This window comes from Bos indicus x Bos taurus, chromosome 27 (assembly GCF_003369695.1).
Source record: "Bos indicus x Bos taurus breed Angus x Brahman F1 hybrid chromosome 27, Bos_hybrid_MaternalHap_v2.0, whole genome shotgun sequence".
Taxonomy (NCBI): Eukaryota; Metazoa; Chordata; class Mammalia; order Artiodactyla; family Bovidae; genus Bos; species Bos indicus x Bos taurus.
Genome location: NC_040102.1, coordinates 21,770,326 through 21,796,618, shown reverse-complemented (window position 1 = coordinate 21,796,618; position 26,293 = coordinate 21,770,326). Strand labels below are relative to the sequence as shown.

General features: G+C 37.6%; 1 protein-coding gene across 1 annotated transcript in view; it reads right to left on the bottom strand.

Moving 5' to 3' along the window:
• The window catches only part of SGCZ (sarcoglycan zeta), a 1,115,594-nt gene that overhangs the window by 665,243 nt on the left and 424,058 nt on the right, over window positions 1-26,293 (bottom strand). The window lies entirely within an intron of this gene.

The window sequence follows — 26,293 nt, the reverse complement described above, 5'->3', positions numbered from 1 at the left end:
CTTCCCACCCTCTCCCTCTCCCACAGAGTCTATAAGACTGTTCTATACATCAGTGTCTCTTTTGCTGTCTCGTACACCAGGTTATTGTTACCATCTTTCTAAATTCCATATATATGCGTTAGTATACTGTATTTATGTTTTTCCTTCTGGCTTACTTCACTCTGTATAATAGGCTCCAGTTTCATCCACCTCATTAGAACTGATTCAAATGTATTCTTTTTAATGGCTGAGTAATACTCCATTGTGTATATGTACCATAGCTTTCTTATCCATTCATCTGCTGATGGACATCTAGGTTGCTTCCATGTCCTGGTTATTATAAACAGTGCTGCAATGAACATTGGGGTACACGTGTCTCTTTCCCTTCTGGTTTCCTCAGTGTGTATGCCCAGCAGTGGGATTGCTGGATCATAAGGCAGTTCTATTTCCAGTTTTTTAAGGAATCTCCACACTGTTCTCCATAGTGGCTGTACTAGTTTGCATTCCCACCATACAAGCTCTTTTTTTTAAAATCAGAAACGTTGATAGATTTTGGATAAAGATGCATCATGTTTATCTAGAGGAAAATTATTGTTCATGGAGGAGAACAATTTGTGAGACTAATCTTCGTACAAATCATGGGAAAATTTCAGTCAAAAACTTCTTCATTTTTTTTTCCTCTTCCTGGGGATAGAGGGCCAAGCACTTGATCTTTTAAGGTCCTTTTAAAGGTCTCCAAAATAAAGCACAGAATGCAAATAGGAGGAGTGCGTATTCCATGCTAATCACATCTTAGCTCCAAGAAGTGTGGATAGCGTGAAAAGAGCTATGTACAAGGTGTGTTGGCAGAAGAAATTAGATTTGGCTTTATCCCTAGTTAATTAGGAGAAAGAATGTGTCCCCTATCAGCCTCAGAGAAGTGTGCAGGAATGGAATGACCTAAAAAGGGGGAAATATTTTGTTAATAGGGGAATTTTGTTATTGCATTTGCTGCTGCTGCTGTTTACCATTGTTGACTTGCACAGTATCTATCCTAACATCTTAAGTTCTAAGTTTCTTCATATAACACATGAGTGTGTGTGTGTGCATGTGTGCATACACACAGGCTCAGTCGTGCCCAACTATTTTGCAACTCCATGGACTGTAGCCCGCCAGGCTCCTCTGTCCATGGAATTTTCCAGGCAAGAATACAGGAGTGCATTGCCATTTTCTTCTTCAGGGTATCTTCCTGAACCAGGGATTGATCCTGGATAATAATAATACCAACCTCATATATTAGTGGGAGGATTAAATAATTAATATAACTTATAAGCACAATAAATGTGAATTACACTTATCATTTTAATGTGTACAGTATCTTCTCTTTATTAACAATAGCCATATTCTACAGAGGATGAGATGGTTGGATGGCATCAATGACGGGATGCACATGAGTTTGAGTAGGCTTTGGGAGTTGGTGATGGGCAGGGAAGCCTGGCATGCTGCAGTCCATGGGGTCGCAAAGAGTTGGACATGACTGAGCGGCTGAACTGAACAGAACTGATATTCTACAAAGTCGCCATAGACCATAAAGTAGTGAATACTGAATCACTTTTAATTCTAGTGAATAATCTTATAAATACTCTCTTTGATGACAGAGGGATTTTGCCTAGATATTAAAATGTTGGATCAGGACTATATTTAATATTTTGCTACATGTTGCCAACCAATCAACATATAACTTGTTTTATGTATATTTCTGTCTAAAGACACATTATGTTGTTGTTGTTCAGTTGCTAAATTGTGTGCAACTCCACGACTGCATGGATTGCAGCATACTAGGCTCCTCTGTCTTCTACTAACTCATAGAATTTGCTCAAATTCCTGTCCATTGAGTCGGTGATGCTATTTAACCATCTCATCTTCTTCAGTCCCCTTCTGCTGTCTTCAATCTTTCCCAACACTGGGGTCTTTTCCAATGAGTTGGCAAAGAGCCAAAGAAAAGACACATTATAGCATATATTATTAACACTGAAATGATAGTTAAAATCACTATACCTCGGGCCTGAACAAAGCTTATATAACATACACATTTCCTCTGAAAGGCACATCCTAGCCTTCGTGTACTTAGGAATACAGGCAGTACTTAGTTCTAAACTTGGGACTTATTTTAAACAGAGAAATCACCAACAGAAAGCACACGAAAATGGTTAAGTAATCATTTGATAAGCTAAAATCATTTAAAATGATAATAACTATACTAACACTGGAAAATGATTATGTTGCTGCTGAAAAATAGAATACAATATTATGTATCCTATAATCATCATTATTGTTGTAATCAAAAGAAAAGTCTCTGAGTCGTAAGATCACGGATATTTTCTTTCTAATATTCAACACTTCCTATATGTGCATATATTCATTCTTGGAAGAAAGCATTATTCTTTTCAAAATTTTTTCTATGCCACAGATTCTAAAGCCACAATTCTTCAAATTCTGCACTATTTCTCTTAGTTTTGCAGAGGTTCGTCCTGAGTTAAAGAGTTTGTGACCAGATTCTTCCAGACACTGACCATGAGCGCATGCGCCAGGTGTGCTCCGCACAGCGCTAGCAGACCCCGCGCATCTCAGCGTGAGGTACGTGCTGTCCCGGAGTCATTCTAGGAGGCGGATGACTAAACTGTTAAGTGGTGTTCTGGAGAAAGACGAGTTCACAGGTGAAAACGATACCCTATTTTTCTTCTGACAACCTCAAATTTATGTCTCCCTGTCTTTATCTTTTTAAAACCATTTACCAGATAGACATCTCTAGATTTGGCTAAATCATCTCCCACCTCACCCCCAAATCCTACCCTCAGTCTTTACTTTACAGCTCAAACTAAACAGGCTAGGTTTAAACAGTCCTGCACATAAGCAGCAGTCTTTGTGGCTCACAGCAAACCAGAAGTATATTATATGCATATTATTCTGTAGTTTGAATCCAACCTTTGGTAATCCCCGTGAAGCAATAGCAATAGGTTCCAATGAGCAGTCCTGAACCACCAGCAAATTAATGTCTTCAGGGTTTTCTGTTTTAAAAATTAGGCAATAATAAACCCGTGCTCTGCTATGCATTACAATGATGTAGAAGGGTTACCTAAATCAATTCTAGCCACACTGTTAAAATGCAAAGCACAGCTTCAAGCTCATTATTTTGCAAAATAGAAGTGAGCTTATAGGATGTAAATAATGATGTAATCCATTTGAAAAAAATAATAGGGCAGTCTAGCAGGTGCTCAGGGGTGTCATAAAAAATAGTTGCCAATACATAGACAGGAAACATTGCATGAATCCAAGATTTCATAGATTCTGCTTTTTCACCTATTGTCATAAAAATAGCAACTGTGCACAGAAATATATAATTGATGTTTTATCTGTAATTTAATGTTACAGTTTGCATGAAGTGTAATAACCACATAGCATATGGTCATATAGTTATAACAGTTTGCAGACATTTGGTCCTGTCCAAAATGTCCCTAAGACATTTGTTTTTTAAGATATTTGGTCCATACCAAAAAGTCTGTTAATTTAACTGTCCAAAACCATTTGTCATGGATTAAATATGCTCATGGATGTTCACATAGGACTAAATGTCCCACAAGGAGTTATAACATATATGGATAAAAACATGTTTTCTTAATATTAAGATGACTTCGGTATCTCTAAGCAATATCTTTTAAGAAACCCCATCAACTTATTCATGTGCTGTTCTTGTTTCCAATTATTTTTCCACGGAAAAAGAGCTTTCTTTTTAAATAAAAGAGAAGACTGCATTAAGTCTCATAATCACCAATTCTATATTCAACCCCTTTCTGGCAAGGTTTTAGCCTCTGCACTATGCTGATCAAGGGTAACAATAATTTCCAAGTTATCACTTTTGTCCTCAATTTACCTGACCTGTGAGCATCTTTCAACAGAATCTATATTCTCTCCCTCTTTAAGCACTTTCTCCCTTGGTTTCCAAAATTTTCTTTTTCTCTCAGTAACCACTTTTCCATTCCCTTTGCTTGCTTGTCATTTTCTTCTTTATCTTTAAATTTGTAGGTCTAAGACCTTGTTCCAAACTTTTTATTTGATAAACTCTCTTTGTATTTGATCTCAAGATTTATAGCTTTAAATACTTTGGATATCCTGATGACAATAAAATATATACTTCCAGCTTCGACCTCTCAATCTTATCTCGACTCTAATGTTCATTTAACATCACTATTGAATCTTTGACAGGCACCACAATAGATAGGATCCAAAATAGGATTTTTGATTTATACTCTCACCATGTTATTATATTCTTTCCTAGTTCAGAAAAATAATACTCAGCTGATTAAACAAAACAAAATTCTCAGCCTTTCTTTTCTTTTCACTCCCAATATTTATCAGCAGTTTTGGATGGTATCTCCTGAATGCAATTGAAAACTACTCACTTTATCTTCACTGCTACCACCTTGCCCAAGGCATTATCCTCTCTTGCACTGACTACTGAAATAACCTGGAACTGATGTCTTGCTTCCACTCTCATAGCCTATTAATCCAACTTTTGCACAGTGACCAATGGAATTTATTAAAATGTAATCCAGGAACTTCTAGATTAAGATGATTGACCATATACTTCTAATTTTCCCTTTTAAAAAACTGCATAAACTACATCAAGTATTTTTTTTAAAATACACAAACCACAAATATAAGACAGCAGGAAAGGAGACACAACAAAATAATTTTGGAAATTTGAAAACAGTTGGACAGCATGTTTGAGAAAGCTACTTTCTTAATTGGTAGTGAGGAAAGCTGAATAAAAAATCCAATGAAGACGGACAATTACTCAAAAATTCTGGGAACTAGCAGATCTAGGAACCCTAGGAACTTGGGGTAAAGGGTATGCCAGATGAAAATATGTGGGTGAAAGCTATATGAAAAGCAAATAGCTAGATCACGAGACACCTACACCCTTCAAGGCTACTGATTACTAGTATTTCATCTTGACAGAAATCTAGAGGTTTTCTCTTTGGAAAAGGTAAAATAGAGGGCCTCTGGACTAGATGACCTGAAATATATTAAAATATGAGAAGTAGAAACAATATGCTTAAGGAACACAAAATTCTCAGGGTTTCAGTCTGATTCTCCCACATTGCTTCCACAACTATGCCAGCAATATTTTATCTTCTAGGACAAAGATTAGAATATTTCACTTTTGGAAATCTAACCATTCCAGGAAAAAAGAATGCAAAATAACAGAGGCTATGATTCCTGAATAAATTACTCACCAAGATCATCTTCACAGAAATTCAAACTCAAAATACCTAACTTATTTACTTTGAACTTTATATCAGTTTTTGTATTTTCCATTCAATCATGACTAGATAACATTACAAAATCCTTTATAATTTGAAAAGAAAGCAGATATGAAAGATTAAAAAAAAACCCAATGTATACAGAGAAGCAAATAAAAGAGCAACAAAGAATATGCAGGGAGAAAAAACTTAAATTTATTATGAATATTGAGATAGATAGAGTATTTCAGGAAGCAGTAAAACAAAAAGCAAAAGGAGCTATTGAAAATTTGAATTAAAAAAAATCTGAAAACTCAATAGAAGGAATGGAAAATAAATTGAGTAAATATCCCAGAATTTTAAATAGATACAACCAAAAAAATATAAAATATGCAAAATTAGAGGACCAGTCCAGGAAGTCTACCTTTCAGATAAAAGTAGGATCATAAAAAGAGATTTAGAACAGAAAAAGGAGAATGTCATCATCAGAGTATTTTCATGAGGGACTTCCTTGTTCATCTAGTAGTTAAGACTCTGTGCTTACAGTGCAGGGGACGAGGGTTTGATCTCTGGTTGAGGAATTAACATCCCACGTGCTGAGTGGCATGACCAAAAAATTTTATATTTAACCAAAAAAATTTGTTTCATAATGTTTTCCATGAGTGAATAGTATGAGAATCAGATTGAAAAGTTCCACACATCCAGCATGTAGAATAAAAATAGACTCTGTCACCAGTAGCAGAACCTGAACCACCTCTCTCATGAAAGGAAAATTCAGAATTACCCTGTTCAGTGCTGGGGTGAAGACTGCAGGGTCATTAGGGACTCTGTATCTTTCTGTCCTTCACTCTACTATCCTTAGCATTTGACTTCTCATTCTAGGTCAGCTTTGCCCTAAAAAGTCAATAAGAATATCAGCCATCATCTCCACATTCTAGGAAGATTGAATAAGGAGTGAGGTTCAAGGGCAAAAAAAAAAAAAAAAAAGGGCAGAACTTCCAACTAAATCAGCCTCTTTGAAACAAATTTCTCTGAAATCTGACACTCTACTTGCCTGAAGTTAGTCACATGACCACATCCAGCCCCAAGTTGGCACAGTCTTGTAGCTGAGCTCACGCTTCTGCTATTAGAAACAAGGGGCAGTGGAGGCTAGGTATCAACACATGGTCTCTGACACATTCTTTTGGTTCTCATTATTCTTCCACTCCCAGAATGTGAGTGCTTTTTAATATCTGTGTGTGTGTGTATTAGTCCAAAGTTCCATTCTGATAATCCCTCCTCGACAGTAACACAAAGCTTGGACCTGATCATTTGCTTTACATGATCCACATGTCTCTGTCTAATATGCATTCCTTCAGGTGAGTGACTTGAGTTAGTTGTAACTGTAAAGTTATTTTGGATCAACTGATTTACATAATATGCCAATGAAGAGTCCCAAATTACTATCCCTCAGGGTTTTTCTTTTTAGAGCAGACATTGAAGTACAATGTTAACATAATAGAGTGAATCTGTACGCATAGAAAACCAGATACTATGGCAATTGGAGATGGCAGTTGAGGCAAAAGATTATTTCAATAAGCTGCAGATCATCCTTTAATAATACTTTGATAATACTCTATGTGGTTCTGTAATATTAGATTGAGTTGTAAGTTAAATAAAGGGATACATTTTAGTAAAAAGAAAAATATTTTTTAAATTCATAAATTTTTAAAGAGGAAAAGTGGATAATTGGTGAACCTGTCTTACTTATGGGCTACCTATTTCAAAACTTATGTGCCCCACAATAAGAAACATTCTTCAGAATTAAATCTCATTACTGAGTTAGCATTTATGCCTTTCAAGGCATAAGTTTTACATGTCCCCTCTTTTCCTTTATAGGAACACTATAAATTTTAGGTAATGATTTAGAAATACATGATCATATCATATGAACTTAGAAAAAAATCAGGTACATGAACTTTAAACACCAAAAAGACATAAAAATATTTATTACTCTAATGAGTATGTCTGGATTATTTTTGATACCTACTGTGTATACTTAATACTACAAATAGAGCAGAAAAAGAATAGGATAGGGATTAATCCTGGCCCATATGTTAATGGGTGGCACATATAAAGATGAAAAGAGGCATTGTTCTATTTTAAATCACTATGAATTTCATTAGTTACCCTGTTTGGCATTTAAAAATTCTAAATAAAGAAGAAGAATGTTGCTCTCATTTATATATACCAAACAAGCAAATGAAAAAATGTCAACAAAACAAAAAAATAATCAAAATGTCCCTCTCCTCTGCTCATCTTAGTATAATAAACACACACACACAAAATCAAGAATAAGGAAAACTGGGTGAAAACTAGATCTTTTTTTTTTTTAATAATTCTAATTCTAATTGTGAATATCTCTAAATGGTATCAAGTGGCTGATAGGTTCAAAGATAAAAGAAGACAGAAAAATGGTCATTCTCACCAGCCAACCTTCAAAAGATCTATGAATATTGAATACTGGAAAATGTAGAGTACCACGTGTCTGAATGAATGTGCACCTGTATACATGAACTAATGCATTAAAACAGAAATGATTAAAGAGTATTTAGGCAGGTTGGCAATTGCAACAGTGATATCTTCATATGCTACTGACACTCATTTGATTATTTGAATATGACATCTTGTTTATTAAGGAAAAACACATTGAATTGTTTTAGATAAACAACAATATTTGTGAAGTGTGGTAAAATGATATCATTATTTTAGGTCATTTATAAAACAAATAATAAATTTTGCAAGCTGGTGTTAAGCACAAAATAATGTAACAATAATTTATTAAGACTGAAATGCTTAAACTACCAAATGTAAAAGTACAGATAGATAATAATGGTGATTTTCATCTCTCTTGTTTTTAGAGTGAGAAAAGATGACAAAAGAAATGACCAAAGTACTAATAGACTGAATGTCGGAGAGGCAGCCTATAGAAGAGCAGAAAAAAATACTAAAGAAAAATTATTGAATTGTATTGGGAGATGCAGGAAAATCAGGGAGAGACTAAAAAGACAGGATTATTGATAGAAGGGTTTCGATGATGTGGTCAGAAAATTAGGAACTGACCGAAATGATTCACTGACAAAAAATCAAAACCTAAGATAGGGGAAGAGAGTACCGAATTTTTATGGGTTTTAAAATACATAAGAGGAAACTTAAAAGGACAGACTAAAATATGGGAAACCCTGGCTAGTCATAGAACCAAGAGAGAACCTGACAGGCTGGAAACCAAAGCACATCAAATGCAGTTCGAATGAGAGAGAAGTAATCTTCTCTGGCAAAGTTTTATCCTAGGCAGGGTCAGTTTTGAGAATCTGCAGAAGAAATGATGATGGAGAATGAAGTTTGAATAGGAACAAATCATCCTCCACAAAGAGAATGTTGAAAATGATGAACAACTTGGGTATGTTTTAACCAGGCTCAGCAGCTAAAGAATCTGTCTGCAATGCAGGAGACCTGGGTTTGATCCCTGGGTTGGGAAGATCCCCTGGAGGAGAGAAAGGCTACCTACTCCAGTATTCTGGCCTGGAGAATTCCATGGATTATATAGCCCATGGGGCTGCAAAGATTTGGACATGACTGAGAGACTTTCACTTCATAACACATACTGCTACTGCTACTGCTAAGTCACTTCAGTCGTGACCGACTCTGGGTGACCCCATAGATGGCAGCCCACCAGGCTCCCCCGTCCCTGGGACTCTCCAGGCAAGATCACTGGAGTGGGTTGCCATTTCCTTCTCCAATGCATGAAAGTGAAAAGTCAAAGTGAAGTCACTCAGTCATCTCCGACTCTTTGCGACCCCAAGGACTGCAGCCTACCAGGCTCCTCTGTCCATGGGATTTTCCAGGCAAGAGTACTGGAGTGGGGTGCCATTGCCTTATAATTTGTCAAATATTATATATAAATACCAATAAACATGTATTTATAGATACTTGCACTTATATATTTTATACTATGTATTTATATTTATATATATTATATAGGCAATATATATAAATTGTCAAAACTTTACTTTCTATGGTAATAAAAATTACACGCTTGGGGTTTTTTTTAATGAAGAAAGTTTTGAGAGTATCTCAGCTGTTGCCATTAAATTATAACATTATTGTGAGATAGAAATGGGCAGAGCACAAATATAAGACACTCAGTTCTATGTAGGTTGAAGTATACAGTTCTAACATTATCAAACAACTCATGCATCTATAATTTAAATGTGAAGGTAGAAATATAGGTTAAGATAAGTGACTGCAATACACATGAAGAAGAATCACTCACTCTCAGGGAAAATCTTTCTCAATCCTATACTATTGATTGTTGTTGTTTGGGAAGTCATGTCCAACTCTTTTGTGGTCCCATAGACTGCAGGACACCAGGCTCCTCTGTCCGTGGGATTTCTCAGGCAAGACTACTGGAGTGGGTTGCCATTTCCTTTTCCAAGGTATCTTCCCAATCCAGGGATCGAACCCACATCTCCTGAATTGGCAGGCAGAATACCAATGAGCCACCAGGGAAGTCCAATACTATTGATACTGCAACATGTATGTTAACATTAGCAAGACACTACAGAAGTGTGACAGAGTCTACTGTTCAAAATACAAGCCGGAAGTAGTGTTTTTGAATTGTTAAAGGCTAATATTTGAGGTGCTTATAACTGATTTGGTGACATTATTTAGATGTTCAGAATCTTTATATTTTCCTGTGGCCTCTTTGTCAATTTTAAGGAACTCATGGGGGCATATATATATGAAATGTTTGACAAATGACAAAATATATCTTTTATTGATACAGCAGTTTTAACAGATCCTCATATAATCTTAGGAAATTCCAGGGTTTTGCTTGCTTTTTTGTTTTCCATTTGGCCTCTTATTAAGCATTTACCAACACATCACTGACCATAACACAAATATTTCAAGATTTTTTTTCTGCATAACTCAGAAAATTAAACCTGCCTAAAACCTGCCATTAATTCCCTCTACTCGGAAAAATTTTAAGAGAAATGTGGGCAGCTCACAAATATTGTAAGTGACATATTTTGACATAAAATTTTCTAGTGCTTCCTTTTTAAAATTTCTGGATTAGAGTATCTTGAAATAGAAAACCATGCCTCCCCAAAAACCAGTTTTTAAAAAATACTGGCATGATTTTCTGTAAATAGTATACAAAAACAAACTGGAATCTAATATTGATAAAATAATTTTTCTGTTAAGCATAAACCTAATTTCAATTTTTTTATTTCATTAAAATGAATTGTATTTCATTTAGTGTCTTTATAATATATAAAAATGATGAATTGGAACTTATAAAACAATTTATGCTAATAAAATTTCACTGCCATATCTAGGTAATTATGTATAACAAATTGCAGTAAAGATTTCATATGAATAAAGGAGTTATACTGCTTAAATAAATCTGAAAAGTATTGGTGTAATCCAATCACCTTGCTTATAAATTAAACTAAAGCAAACATAAACATAAAACTAGATGCCAAAGATATGAAGTGACTCGCCTACAGTTATATACTTGCAGAGAGACACAATATATTTTTATTTTCATTCAAACTTTATACCTCATGCTTCTTTTTTTTTTTTTGCACCACCACCCCTTCACCTCCTGCCTCCATCTCCTGCATGCCTCTATACCTCATGCTTCTTGTAGGAGAACGGGAAAAACTTCTGCTTGAATAAATCTTTTCCCCACGTAAATTGCATGAAAATTACGGAAAAAGTCAGTGACATCACCCACCATCTCCTCTCCCCAAAAGCACAGCTCCTGACTGTTAGATGCGCTGCTGCTCATGATCAAAAAGAAGTAATTACAGATTTGAGAAACTACCTACAAAACTATTCACCTGAGTCATTTTCAAAGCTGCTATCTTAATTCTGTTTCAGATGAAATAGAACTCTGGAAAAATGAATGTTTTTAGTAGAACCACAAAGGTAGACATTCTTGTTTTTGTCTTGTATATCAGCTTTGGTTTTAGAGTAATTATAACTCTGTTCCCTTCCATTCAACAAATCTAGTAGAATGCAGCTGCACAGGCATTCTAATGCGGTTTCCTCTTATCTTTTATTCTACTTCACGCCCCAAATTCTTGAGGAGGATATCTTTTTCTTTAGGTTGCGCACTCCTAAAGGTATTGTTTCATTTTTCTGAGCTATAGTCTTCATTTGTACCATGATGGCAATGAAATGTGCCTCAGGAGTAGTTATGGAGATGAGATGAGAACAGGTTTTGGAGATAAACAGGGGCCAAGTTTATCATCAGCAAATATTTCTTTTCTTAAATCCAACTCAAATGATACAAATTTTGAAAGAAACTTGTAATATTTTGATGTGAAAATATTTACCTTTAAAATTATCTGTTTTGCCACACTGATTCCCATTTAACTTTTAACCTGTGTCCAGAGAAAATCTTGGCCCTGATAAAAACAACAGGAATATTAACAATTGGTCGTCATTTAAAATTCAAATGTCTGTGTATTGATACATAAATCATGCAGTTCCTCCAGACCTTTTGAATACATTATTGTATACTTGTTTGTCAGCAATGTAAAAGGGCAGCCCCGAATATGACCCAATGGAATGACTCAAGAATGCATTTCATTTGAGTATTTAAGCTCCTCAAAGTTTTAGTTCATTTAAATTCTTCCCGTAATTTGAGACTGAATATCTTGTTTTGATAATATCATAGCCTGCTGCTGCTAAGTCACTTCAGTCGCGTCGGACTCTGTGCGACCCCATAGACCGCAGCCCACCAGGCTCCCCCATCCCTGGGATTCTCCAGGCAAGAACACTGGAGTGGGTTGCCATTTCCTTCTCCAATGCAGGAAAGTGAAAAGTGAAAGTGAACTCTTCACGACCCTATGGACTGCAGCCCACCAGGCTCCTCCATCCGTGGGATTTTCCAGGCAAGAGTACTGGAGTGGGGTACCATTGCCTTCTCCGATATCATAGCCTAAATGGATACAAATACAATATATAATAATATACATATCACAAAATTATACGAGTGAATTGAAACACCATATGATTCATGTGCATTACAATTAATGAATAACTCGATGATTCTGGAGACAAATAGTTTAAATGACTATTCTACATTCATTCTCCTATCTTTCCTCTAGGAGATTTAAGTTAGCTATTTTTATAGTTATTACTGAGTGTCTCATTTATTTAATGTATGAGCCTCCACAATTATCAGCCTTGAAAAGAGCACTGCATTTTTGCAAACCTCCACTAGCACTCTGAAAACTCCTTTAAGGATACTCACTAACCCGGCGGAAACATCTTTCCTCTCTGGAGTTTGCATTGGGCTTCCCTAATAGCTCAGTTGATAAAGAATCTGCCCGCAATGCAGAAGATCCCGGTTTGATTTCTGGGCCTGGAAGATCCACTGGAGAAGGGATAGGCTATCCACTCCAATATTCTTGGGCTTTCCTAGTGGCTCAGCTGGTAAAGGATCCGCCTGGAATGCGGGAGACTTGGGTTTGGAAAGATCCTTGCGAAGATCCCCTGGAGAAGGGAAAGGCTACCCACTCCAGTATTCTGGCCTGCGGAAGTCCATGGACTGTATAGTCCATGGGGTCGCAAACAGTTGGCCATGACTGAGCGACTTTCACTTTCACTTAAGAAAAAGTTCTATAATGCAAGGCATGTCTTCCCAAGTCCCTCAACACCAAGTCGAAGTAAATCTGAAGAGAGTCTAAAATATACATTGGGATTACTGAAATTTTAAATGTTTTTAAAGTCATAAAGTATGAAGAGTTTGAGGTATTTTGTTGGCTGTGGAAAACTGTTGCATTGCAGACACTGGGGGAGAGCCACAACCAGCTATCTGACACCTCCAGGAGTTTGAATATGATGATTTGTTTTTCAATGTACAAAGTACGCTGAGATGTTCAGGATTTATCACTCATCTGAAAAATTTCCTCTTTAATATACATTACATTCTTTTCATTGAAATTTCATTTGTCTCTTTTATAATCACTATTTCAAGAGGGAGGAAAAGAATTCTGAATCTTAATTCACTCATTCCTAGATGAAAGAGAATAGAAAAAATACAGGAAAAGGCATGGAAAGCAGAGTGGGCAGGTTAACTCTTCATAGTCAGGGATACGCATCCTGAAATTTTTCATGGCACAGTGCTTTTCTCCTTTGGGGGAAACGATATATATTTATTTTGTTTAATAATAATAAAATTAAGCAAGACCAATAAAAGGCTTTAGGTTGAGAAAGCCCAGTTCTGGAACTTAAGTTTCACAGTGCATGAGTTTATCCAAGTCCTTTCAACTTCTGGGTTCGTTATTACCTCATCCGTGAGCTCAGGGAAATAGCACTGAAGTCTCACCAGTACTAGCAAGGCTAAGTAAGTGCTGGTGTGGAGCCCCTCACACAGCCTCCAATACTTACTAGATGTTATCTTTTATAACATACACATAAAATAATTTCAAACTATATTAAGGACTGAATATAGGAAAGAGAATTTCACTTTGAGAGCAAAGTAGTTGATAAAATACAGAACAATTAAGAAAGAAGTGACTGGTGTTAACATATCTCAGAACAAAGTCATATTTGCTTTATTTTTGAAAGTCTAAGTCAATCCAACTGCAGATAGCGAACTTGAGGGAGGGTAGCAGGAAAGACTCAAGTGCAAGAACAAGAGACAATGTTTGTTTCTCCTAAGCATGGGGAGCAGGTGGGAGGGGGAAAGGCAGAATTTCAGAGCTATGGAACATGCTAGCATTGTATTTCTTGCATATATGTATATATATACTCAGTCGTGTCTGACTCTTGGTGACCTCATGGACTGCAGCCTGCAAGGCTCCTCTTTCCATGGGATTCTCCAGGCAAGAATATTGGAGTGGGTTGCCATTTCCTTCTCCAGGGAATCTTTCCAACCCAGAGATCTAACCTGTGTCTCCTACATTGGCAGTCAGATTCTTTAACACTGAGCCACCAGGGATTATATATATGTAGTCACTTTGTCCACTAATATTTACAGTCATTACTCATGGGTAGCATAAAGTTCTTCATATTCAGGAGGCAACAGGAAGATACTACTCCCTGAGAGTGAAGAATAAAGGCTTCTGAAAGAGAACAAAGAAAAGTCCTGAGAAGAGAGATCTAACTCTTATCCAAAAATACCTGGCCTCATCACTTTGCCTGACCAAACCTGTCATTCTGTGCTGCAAATGTTCCCATGACCTTGCAGTGGTCAGTTATGGTTTTGTTTCTTTTTTATGTGAGCAGGGTATTATAACTGGAAAAATAGCTTTTGTGTTTTTTTTTTCTCCCATTTTACCAAACCCTGGTATCTCTGTATTCACAGCAATTTATGTCATATATTAGAAATAGACAACTTAATAGATGCAGTTATGGTTACCAAAGGGGAAAGGGAAGAGGAAGAGGGCTAAACTAAGAATTTGGGATTAACAGATACATATTTCTATATTGTAAAAGAGAGAAACAACAAGGACCAAAGGTACAGCAGAGAACTATATCAATTGTTGTAATAACCTATAACAATAACTTGTAATAACCTGTAATGGAAAACACTCAGAATTGTTGTATACCTGAAACTAACAAAATACTATAAGTCAAATATAGTTAAATATATAACAATATATATATTGTTAGCTAATATATATAGTTAATATATATGTATGCTGCTGCTGCTGCTAAGTCGCTTCAGTCGTGTCCAACTCTGTGCGACCCCATAGACGGCAGCCCACTAGGCTCCTCTGTCCCTGGGATTCTCCAGGCAAGAATACCGGAGTGGGTTGCCATTTCCTTCTCCAATGCATGAAAGTGAAAAGTGAAAGTGAAGTCGTTCAGTCATGTCTGACTCTTAGCGAACCCATGGACTGGAGCCTACCAGGCTCCTCCATCCATGGGATTTTCCAGGCAAGAGTACTGGGGTGGGGTGCCATTGCCTTCCCCGATATATATGTATAGCTATATGTAAATATTGTTATATATTTAACTATATTTGACTTATAGTATTGTGTTAGTTTCAGGTATACAACAATTCTGATTATTTTTCCATTACAGGTTATTACAAGTTATTGATATAGGTTATTACAACAATTGATATAGTTCTCTGCTGAGCGCCGAAGAATTGATGCTTTTGAACTGTGCTGTTGGAGGAGACTCTTGAGAGTCCCTTGGACTGCAAGGATATCCAACCAGTCCATTCTGAAGGAGATCAGCCCTGGGATTTCTTTGGAAGGAATGATGCTAAAGCTGAAACTCCAGTACTTTGGCCACCTCATGCAAAGAGTTGACTCATTGGAAAAGACTCTGATGCTGGGAGGCATTGGGGGCAGGAGGAGAAGGGGATGACAGAGGATGAGATGGCTGGATGGCATCACTGACTCGATGGACGTGAGTCTGAGTGAACTCTGGGAATTGGTGATGGACAGGGAAGCCTGGCGTGCTGCGATTCCCGGGGTCGCAAAGACTCAGACACGACTGAGCGACTGAACTGAACTGAACTGATAACTAATATACATACACATAGTTGCTATTTTCTCCAAATTAATTTCTATTAATTGCACAAAAAAATTACTATTTCTACCTTGGTTACTTCCTCTTCTTCCCCCCTTTTCTTGTTTCTGATGTGTTCGATTTTAATGCTGAGATACTCTGATGTGTGGTAACTCACTTTACTAATTAGAGCAATTTGTCCCAACATGACACCCTGTCAAAAGCTAGTTCTGTTTATGCTTCAGTTACTCAGTGTACACTGGGAAGAAAGTGCTCAAGATCTTAGTAGATGGCTTGGATTATTTTACTCAGTCATTCAATTACTGAACAGTTGATATCTCAGGCTTTTTTCTTTTAGCCTTTTATAAACATTTTAGAAGCAAATAAATCTGAAAGCAAAAATACATTTTATAATCTTTGTTTTTAGTGGAAAATGTTAAAATTAAAAAAAAAGCCAACTTATTACATTTGCCGATTCTTCAAGCAATTTGTATCATATCTTTTCCATATGGTTCATAACTGCCTACTTTAAAAAACAGGACTACATCTATTTTGAGATGGAGAAATGGGAATAAGATCTTTAGAAGAAAATATCCCTGTCAGTATTTCTGACGGGAGTAAATCTCTCTGGAATATTCTGACTATTGCAGTTATGCCAGCACTTCATGCTTAAATGTCATAGTAATATTAGATTTCACCAGGGCATTCCTCAGTTTTTACTACTGAGGCAACAACTACTGCTACCATCACAGTAAGACAAGTAGGTAATTTTTGAATATCTCTTCCTGTTCCAGCTACTGTATCAGAAATAGTGCAAAGTGATTCCATTCAGAATGATGCTTCCAGGCAGATGGGGGAGAAAGACAGGTAAAGATTTCTTCACAATTGAGGGTAATCTAGGATACTGCATGGTAATACATAGTATTATGTGTGATGTTACGGAGAAAAATTGGCTTTATGTAGGACAGTATACAGGAGATTTTCAAGACTTCACTCAGAATAGTTGTATGCATAACATATTCCTAGCAGAGGAAACACAATCACCATTTAATCCATTAAAGCCAATATTTGGCTTCAGTTCACTTTCTCTAGCAGCAATGTCAAATAAAAATATGAGTGACATATGTAATTTTGAATCTAATAATCCCATTAAAAAATTAAAATAAGTTGCTGAAATTAGTTTTAATAATATATTTCATTTAACACAAATATTTAAATTATTGCAACATATAATTATTCTAAAATTTTAATAAAATATTTTATCTTCTTTTTCATATTAATTCTTTAAATTGCAGTGTAAATTTTATACTTTTATCATATCTCAGTTCAATTGTGCTGTATTTCAAATGCTCAATAATCACACATGACTCTGACAATTGGGATTGGATATCACAGCTCTATAGCACCTGTTCGACACCTTTCAACTTGTTTTTATGCTTCCTTTAGGCTAGGAAACACAACATCAGACTTTTTAAAAATACTTCAAAAATTTGATGCTATAATCATTGTTTAGTTATTTTTTGCTCTTTTATGTATAGGCAAGGAGTACATCAAGGCTGTATATTGTCACCATGCTTATTTAACTTACATGCAGAGTACATCATACAAAATACTGGGCTGGATGAAGCACAAGTTGGAATCAAGATTGTTGGGAGAATTATCAATAACCTCAGATATGCAGATCACACCATCCTTATGGGAGAAAGCGAAGAAGAACCAAAGAGCTCTTGAAAGTGAAAGAGGAGAGTGAAAAAGTTGGCTTAAAACTCCACATTCAAAAAATAAAGATCATGGGATTCAGTCCCATCACCTCATGGCAAATAGATGGGGAAACAGTGGAAACAGTGACAGACTTCATTTTCTTGGGCTCCAAAAAAATCAATGCAAATGGTGACTGCAGCCATGAAATTAAAAGATGCTTGCTTTTTGGAAGAAAATCTATGACAAACCTAGACAGCATATTAAAAAGCCGAGACATTACTTTGCTGACAAAGGTTCATCTAGTCAAAGTTATGGTTTTTTTTTCAGTAGTCACATATAGATGGGAGAGTTAGACTTTAAAGAAAGCTGAGCACTGAAGAGTTGATGCTTTTGAACTGTGGTATTGGAGAAGACTCTTTAGAGTTCCTTGGACAGTAAGGAGATCAAACCAGTCAATCCTAAAGGAAACCAGTCCTGAACATTCTTTGGAAGGACTGAGGCTAAAGCTGAAGCTCCAATATTTTGACCACCTGATGCAAAGAACTGATTCATTGGAGAAGACCCTGATGCTGGGACAGACTGAAGGCGGGAGGAGAAGGGGACGGCAGAAGATGAGATGCTCGGATGGCATCACCAACTTGATGGACAAGAGTTTGAGCAAGCTCCAGGAGTTGGTGATGAACAGGGAAGCCTGGCATGCTTCAGTCCATGGGGTCACAGAGTCAGACACGACTTAGTGACTGAACTGAACTGATGTGCGGGCATATAGCTAAATGTGGAGCCCAATTTTGGGGTTATGAATATAGGTAAATCCCATCCCTTGTGTGCTCAGTTGTGTTCCACTCTTTTCAGCCCCATGGACTGTGGCCCTCCAGGCACTCTGTCCATGGAACTTTTCCAGGCAAGAATACTTTAATGGGTTGCCATTTCCTACTTCAAGGGATCTTCACAACCCAGAGACTGAATCCATGTTGCCTTCATCTCTGACACTGGCAGGTGGATTCTTTACCATTGTATCACCTGGAAAGCCCAATACAAATAAATATGCAAATGTATATCATGAAATGCAAAGAATGGAAATGAATTTAAATAAGATTTTTCAAGAAATTAACTTCAGTTCATGACTATTAGACCATGAGGTGAATATAGGAAATACAAGAATAAACCATATAAAAGTCACAGGAAAGTTTAGCAATACTGAATTCACCAATAGAAGAAGTCCACTAACAAAATAATTATAGGCTCCATATAGCCACCCTTACATATTTTTAAGTGACTCTAATTAGCTAAATGTATGAAATAAAGAATACGTATCTACCAACAGGACAAAGAGGAAAGTTCCTCTATGTTAACATTTATCCATTTCAGTCCTAAGACTGATAAAATTATTTTTTAATATGAATTATTTTTATATTACATAGAATTAATTTTTAATATGACTACATCTAAATTCACAGTTGATACCAGGGATTCAGAGAAAAACTGAAGGTCAGATGATGTCACTATTCCTCAAATCCACATTAAAAACTGTGCCCGTTTCATGACCCAAGGTGCTAGCACTTTCACATTCCATAGTGACTTCTGTTTCCTTGCCCCTCCCAACCATCGCACCAGAGCTTCATTATACTTTGCACACTTGGTCTCACTGCAGAATGCTCCTTCATCCTCCTGCTGTAAAGGAAAGTGCCTGATGCTGCATATACTGTTCCCTTGTCCTCATTTATCTGTTCATCTATTCAATTTCATCTACTAAGCTCTGTAAATTTCCTAACGATCATTGAATGTGTGACTCTTTGGTTATAATGTTTTGCCTTGTTAGGTTCTGTTATCATGCCAAGCAACCTCAACATTACTATGAATGACTCATTTACGACCTAACAGATCCTCAGACTCTTATTTTTCTTAAGTTTAAGAAACTTCATGTCTACCCACACATACAAAAGCCAAATAATGTACCCTGTCATCACTTGAAGTTTTTCTACATAGTAAATCCTAAAATCCAAGATCTTACTCTCAATATAATCTCCTAATTCCCCCATGCCCTAATTCCCATGACAAAGATCATTTGCACTTTTAAAGACCTCATTTGTTTACTTACGTTGTCAAGACTAACACCATGTATAAACTACATTCTGTTTTTACATCTGTCTGGCAAGACCTAAACCTGGATTAATCCTAAAGACACTATTCTTTATTTATTGGTTATTATTTAATAAACATTCCTGTTATTTGGTTCAAGACTGATCATTAATATGCTTGATTATTTGTGCTGCTTTGAATCTATTTTCTCCAGATGTCCCTATCCCCAAATATCTTCTACCCAAACCTCTTAAATGTGCAGGGACATTCTCCCAGCATCCATTTTACCTCTTTCTTCTCATTCCATGGATTCTCCTTGACCAATATATTCCTACTCTGAATTATTGACTATGGGTCATATGCATATGGATCTCAAGTTTTGGTCTGTACTCTGGTCTTGTGAGCCTTAAACTTTGTCTATTGTATGTATTCACCTACAAGACCAACAAACAACCCCAAATTAGTACAGTCCCAAACTGCAAATATTATTTCCACAGTACCCAAAATTGCAGCTTAAAGCTCAATGTCAGAAAACTAAAATCATGGCATCTGGTCCCATCACTTCATGGGAAATAGATGGGGAAACAGTGGAAACAGTGTCAGACTTTATTTTTCTGGGCTCCAAAATCACTGCAGATGGTGACTGCAGCCATGAAATTAAAAGACACTTACTCCTTGGAAGGAAAGTTATGACCAACCTAGACATCATATTAAAAAGCAGAGACATTACTTTGCCAACAAAGGTCCATCTAGTCAAGGCTATGGTTTTTCCAGTGGTCATGTATGGATGTGAGAGTTGGACTGTGAAGAAAGCTGAGCAGTGAAGAATTGATGCTTTTGAACTGTGGCGTTGGAGAAGACTCTTGAGAGTCCCTTGGACTGCAAGGAGGTCCAACCAGTCCATCCGGAAGGAGATCAGTCCTGGTGTTCATTGGAAGGACTGATGCTGAAGCTGAAACTCCAATACTTTGGCCACCTCATGCGAAGAGTTGACTCATTGCTAAAGACCCTGATGCTGAGAGGGATTGGGGCCAGGAGGAGAAGGGGACAACAGAGGATGAGATGGCTGGATGGCATCAATGACTCAATGGACATGAGTTTGGGTAAACTCCAGGAGTTGGTGATGGACAGGGAGGCCTGGCGTGCTGCAATTCATGGGGTCACAAAGAGTCAGACACGACCGAGCGACTGAACTGAACTGAACTAAACCCACACTTGCAACTCCTTTTATGTCTTCTTAGTTAATGTAAAAATAACGCATATTAATATAGCAAAATATAATGAGGTCACATCAAGTACATTAAGTAAAAATGTAGCAATGTGGTGGGTTTAGGTGGAAATCACAAATTCAGGTACCAACAGGGTGTCACTTTATATAGTCACAGCTATATTTGAAATAGCTGCGGGCAGGATAACATTTAGCAGTGGAGGCTGAAGTCGACTGGAGAGGGAAAATTCAAGGCACTCCAATTCACATTTTATTAAAACTCTGAAAGGACCAAACAATAAATACCTATAGCTGCAACTCACCTGTGTGTTCATGTTTATAATGTACTTTAAGTGAAGGTTTCTGACCGACTGGCACAGGTGCAAGAAACATGGGGTTGAAATTTCTGGGCTTCTCTGTGAATGGACACTTTGCCAAGATTGATCTGACTTATTTCTGTACATGGTCTGAAAGGGAGGATACCTTCAATACCTCAGTTGTTCAGTTGATTTTCAGTTAACATGAATAAACTACAAAGTGAGAAAGTGCTATAATGGAGGAAAAGGAAGGAGCTCAGTCAGGTAGCTGCATCTCATTCTCAAGAACAGAGAGAGATACCAAAATGGGTTGAAGAAGAGGAAAAATCTCCAAAGAGAAAGGTGAGTAGGACTCTTAGGTCTAGGGAAGAAAAGGAGATATAATGGAGTTTGGGATGGTTCAGGGGGAAAAAAATGCCATTAAATCAAATAAAATGAGTGAATTCTCCTAAGAATGCCTACAAAAGTGAAAAGACAACAGTTCAGGTGGGGAAAAAAAGTGAGGAAAGTATGTTTTTAGCCTCATCTAAAAATACTGGAAGGCTACTTTGAAAATGAACATGACCTTCAATAATCCCCAAACAATAAAATTGTGTCTTATTTGGAAACAGGATACATGAAAGGAAGTTTACTATCTGCTGTAAGAATGAAAATATAAATAAGTTGAGAAACGCTTTAGATTTTTTAAAACTCAGGACTCTTAAAACACTAATGTAAATAGTTCATGGTATTTTACAGATCAACTATGTCTTTCCTTAAAGAAATTCCTGAGGTCAATAGATAAGTGATCTTGGATTCCACAGATTGTAGTTGTGTGAAATACTTATAATGGTCAGTACAGCCATTTTATTTATATGATTAGAATCAATTTTACTTCTGTCTTAAAAAATAAATTGCCATGTAGGGCCACCTGAAACAGATAGGTCATGGTGAAGAGTTCTGACAAAACATGGTCCACTGGAGAAGAGAATGACAAACCATTACAGTTTTCTTGCCTCGAGAACCCCATGAACAGTATGAAAAGGAAAAAGATATGACACTGAAAGAGGAACTCCCCAGGTCAGTAGGTGCCCAATATGTTACTGGAGAAGAGTGGAGAAATAACTCCAGAAAGAATGATGAGATGGAGCCAAAGCAAAACAACACCCTGCTATGGATGTGACTGGTGATGGAAGTAAAGTCTGATGCTGTAAAGAGCAATATTGCATAGGAACCTGGTATGTTAGGTTCATGAATCAATGTAAGTTGCTGCTGCTGCTGCTGCTGCGTCGCTTCAGTCGTGCCCGACTCTGAGCCCACCAGGCTCCCCTGTCCCTGGGATTCTCCAGGCAAGAACACTGGAGTGGGTTGCCATTTCCTTCTCCAATGCATGAAAGTGAAAAGTCAAAGTGAAGTCGCTCAGTCGTGTCCGACTCTTAGCGACCCCATGGACTGCAGCCTATCAGGCTCCTCCATCCATAGGATTTTCCAGGCAAGAGTACTGGAGTGGGTTGCCATTGCCTTCTCCACAGTGTAAGTTGGAAGTGGTCAAATAGGAGATGGCAAGAGTGAACATCAAGAGTTTAGGAGTTGGTGAACTAAAATGGACAGGAATGGGTGAATTTAATTCAGATGACCACTATATCTACTACTGTGGGGAAGAATCCCTTAGGAGAAATGGAGTAGCCATCATAGTCAACAGAAGAGTCAGAAATGCAGTACTTGGATGCAGTCTCAAAAATGAAAGACTGAGCTCTGTTCATTTCTAAGGCAAACCATTTAGTATCACAGTAATCCAAGTCTATGCCCCGACCACTAATGATGAAAAGCTGAAGTTGAACGGTTCTATGAAGACCTACAAGACTTTCTAGAATGAATACCCAAAAAAGATGTCCTTTTCATTATAGGGGACTGAAATGCAAAAGTAGGAAGTCAAGAAACACCTGGAGTAACAGGCAAATTTGACCTTGGAGTACAGAAGGAAGCAGGGCAAAGTCTAAGAGTTCTGCCAAGACAACACATTGGTCATAGCAAACACTGTCTTCCAATCACACAAGAGAAGACTCTACACATGGACATCACCAGCTAGTCAATACAGAAATCAGACTGATTATATTCTTTGCAGCCAAAGATGGAGAAGGTTTATACAGTCAGCAAAAACAAGACCAGGAAGTGACTGTGGCTGAGATTATGAACTCCTTATTGCCAAATTCAGACTTAAGTTAAAGAAAGTAGGGAAAACCAGAAGGCCATTCATACCACGAGACCTAAATCAAATCCCTTACAATTATACAGAAGTGACAAATAGATTCAAGGGATTAGATCTGATAGACAGAGTGCCTGAAGAACTATGGATGGAGTTTTGTGACATTGTACAGGAGGCAGTGATCAAGACCATCCCCCCAAAAAAGATATGCATAAAGGAAAATGGTTGTTTGAAGAGGCCTTACAAATAGCTGAGGAAAGACGTGAAGCAAAAGACAAAGGAGAAAAGGAAAGATATACCCATTTGAATGCAGAGTTCCAAAGAATAGCAAGGAGAGATAAGAATCAGTGCAAAGAAATAGAGGAAAATAATAGAATGGGAAAGACTAGAGATCTTTTCAAGAAAATTAGAGATAACAAGGGAACATTTCATGCAAAGCTGGGCAAAATAAAGGACAGAAATGGTATGGAACTAACAGAAGCAGAAGATATTAAGAAGAGGTGGCAAGAATACAAAGAACTATACAAAAAAGATCTTAATGACTTAGATAACCACGATGGTGTGATCACTGACTGAGAACCAGACATCCTAGAATGCAAAGTCAAGTGGGCCTTAGGAAGTATCACTATGAACAAAGCTGATGCTACTGCTGCTGCTAAGTCACTTCAGTCGTGTCCGACTCTGTGCGACCCCATAGATGGCAGCCCACCAAGCTCCCCCATCCCTGGGATTCTCCAGGCAAGAACACTGGAGTGGGTTGCCATTTCCTTCTCCAATGCATGAAAGTGAAAAGTGAAAGTGAAGTCACTCAGTCATGTCCGACTCCTAGCAACCCCATAGACTGCAGCCCACCAGGCTCCTCCGTCCATGGGATTTTCCAGGCAAGAGTACTGGACTGGGGTGCCACTGCCTTCTCCAATGAACAAAACTGGTAGAGGTGATAGAATTCCAGCTGAACTATTTCAGATCCAAAAAGATGATGCTGTGGAAGTGCTACACTCAATATGCCAGCAAATTTGGAAAACTCAGCAGTGACCACAGGATTGAAAAAGGTCAGTTTTCATTCCAATCCCAAAGAAAGGTAAGGATGAAGAATGTTCAAACTACTGCATAGTTGCACCCTTGTTACATGCTAGCAAAGTAATGTTCAAAATTCTCCAATCCAGGCTTTAACAGTATGTGGACTGTGAACTTCTAGATGTTCAAGTTGAATTTAGAAAAGAGAGAGGAACCAGATCAAAATGCCAACATCCTTTGGATCACTGAAAAAGCTAGAGAGTTCCAGAAAACATCTATTTCTGCTTTATTGACTATGCCAAAGCCTTTGACTGAGTGGATCACAACAAACTCTGGAAAATTCTTTAAGAGATGGGAATACCAGACCACCTAACCTGCCTCCTAAGAAATTTGTATGCAGGTCAAGAAGCAACAGTTAGAACTGGACATGGAACAACAGACTGGTTCCAAATAGGGAACGGAATACATCAAGGCTGTATATTGTCCACCTGCTTATTTAACTTATATGCAGAGTACATCATGAGAAACACTGGATTGGATAAAGCACATGCTGGAATCAAGACTGCCAGGAGAAATATCAATAACCTCAAATATGCAGATGACACCACCCTTATGGCAGAAAGTAAAGAAGAACTAAAAAGCCTCTTGATGAAAGTGAAAGAGAGTGGAAAAGTTGGCTTAAAACTCAATATTCAGAAAACTAAGATCATGGCATCTGGTCCCATCACTTCATGGCAAATAGATGGGGAAACAATGGAAACAGTGACAGACTATTTTGGGGGGCTCCAAAATTACTGTAGATGGTGACTGCAGCCATGAAATTAAAAGACACTTGCTTCTTGGAAGAAAAGCTATGACCATCCTAGATAGCATATTAAAAAGCAAAGGCATTATTTGCCAACACTGTTCCGACTAGTCAAGACTATGGTTTTTCCAGTAGTCATGTATGGATGTGAGAGTTGGACTATAATATAAGCTGAGCACCGAAGAAATGATGCTTTAGAACTACTCTTGAGAGTCCCTTGGACAGCAAGGAGATCCAACCAGTCTATCCTAAAGGAAATCAGTCCTGAGTATTCATTGGAAGGACTGTTGCTGAAGCTGAAACTCCAATACTTTGACCACCTGATGCAAAGAACTGACTCATTGGAAAAGACCCTGATGCTGGGAAGGTTTGAAGGCAGAAGGAGAAGGGGACGACAGAGGATGAGATGGTTGGATGGCATCACTAACTCAATGGACATGAGTTTGAGTAAGCCCCGGGAGTTGGTGACGGACAGGGAAGCCTGGCGTGCTGCAGTCCTTGAGGTTGCAAACGAGTCGCACACGACTGAGTGACTGAACTGAACTGAGGCTAAATAATACTGAATTAACAAATCATTTCCTAAGCACAACAAATCTTTGTCACCCATGTTTTGTTCATCACAGATTGAACAAGTTCCTTCCTATACATAGTTGCTCAGGGATTCAAGCTGTCAAATAATTCCCCATCTGAAATAATGCTATTCCTCGCAGCAAAGGGAAGAGAGAAACTGGAGACTATTTCATGAGCCTTTCATGGACACATTCTAGACAATTTCTGCTCCAATTTCATTGACCCACCTTTGTCACATGGCCCCAGTTACTTGTGAAGAAGCCAGGAATCATAGGGAAGTAAGCAGAATGTTTTCAGATCATACCTTCCCTGACAAAATGGAAAAAGCACAGAGCCAGGTGGTCAAGGGACCTAGATTCTGGCTGTATCTCTGCCAGTCCCAGTGCACAGGAGCCTGGGCAAGTCATTGCCTTCCAGGGCCCAGGACTGGGTAACCTGAAAAAAGGAGCCATTCCCTCTCCTGTTTTTTTTTTTTTTTTTTTTTAAAGCAACATTTTCAGGAAAATATGTTTATATTTTTACCTCCAATAATGAAGCAGGTAAAAATAAATTCTCCTCTTTAGCCCATCTCCCCAATTGTCCTCTGAAACATCTGAGGCATTTCTGCTGATGATGCTGAAACATCTCCTT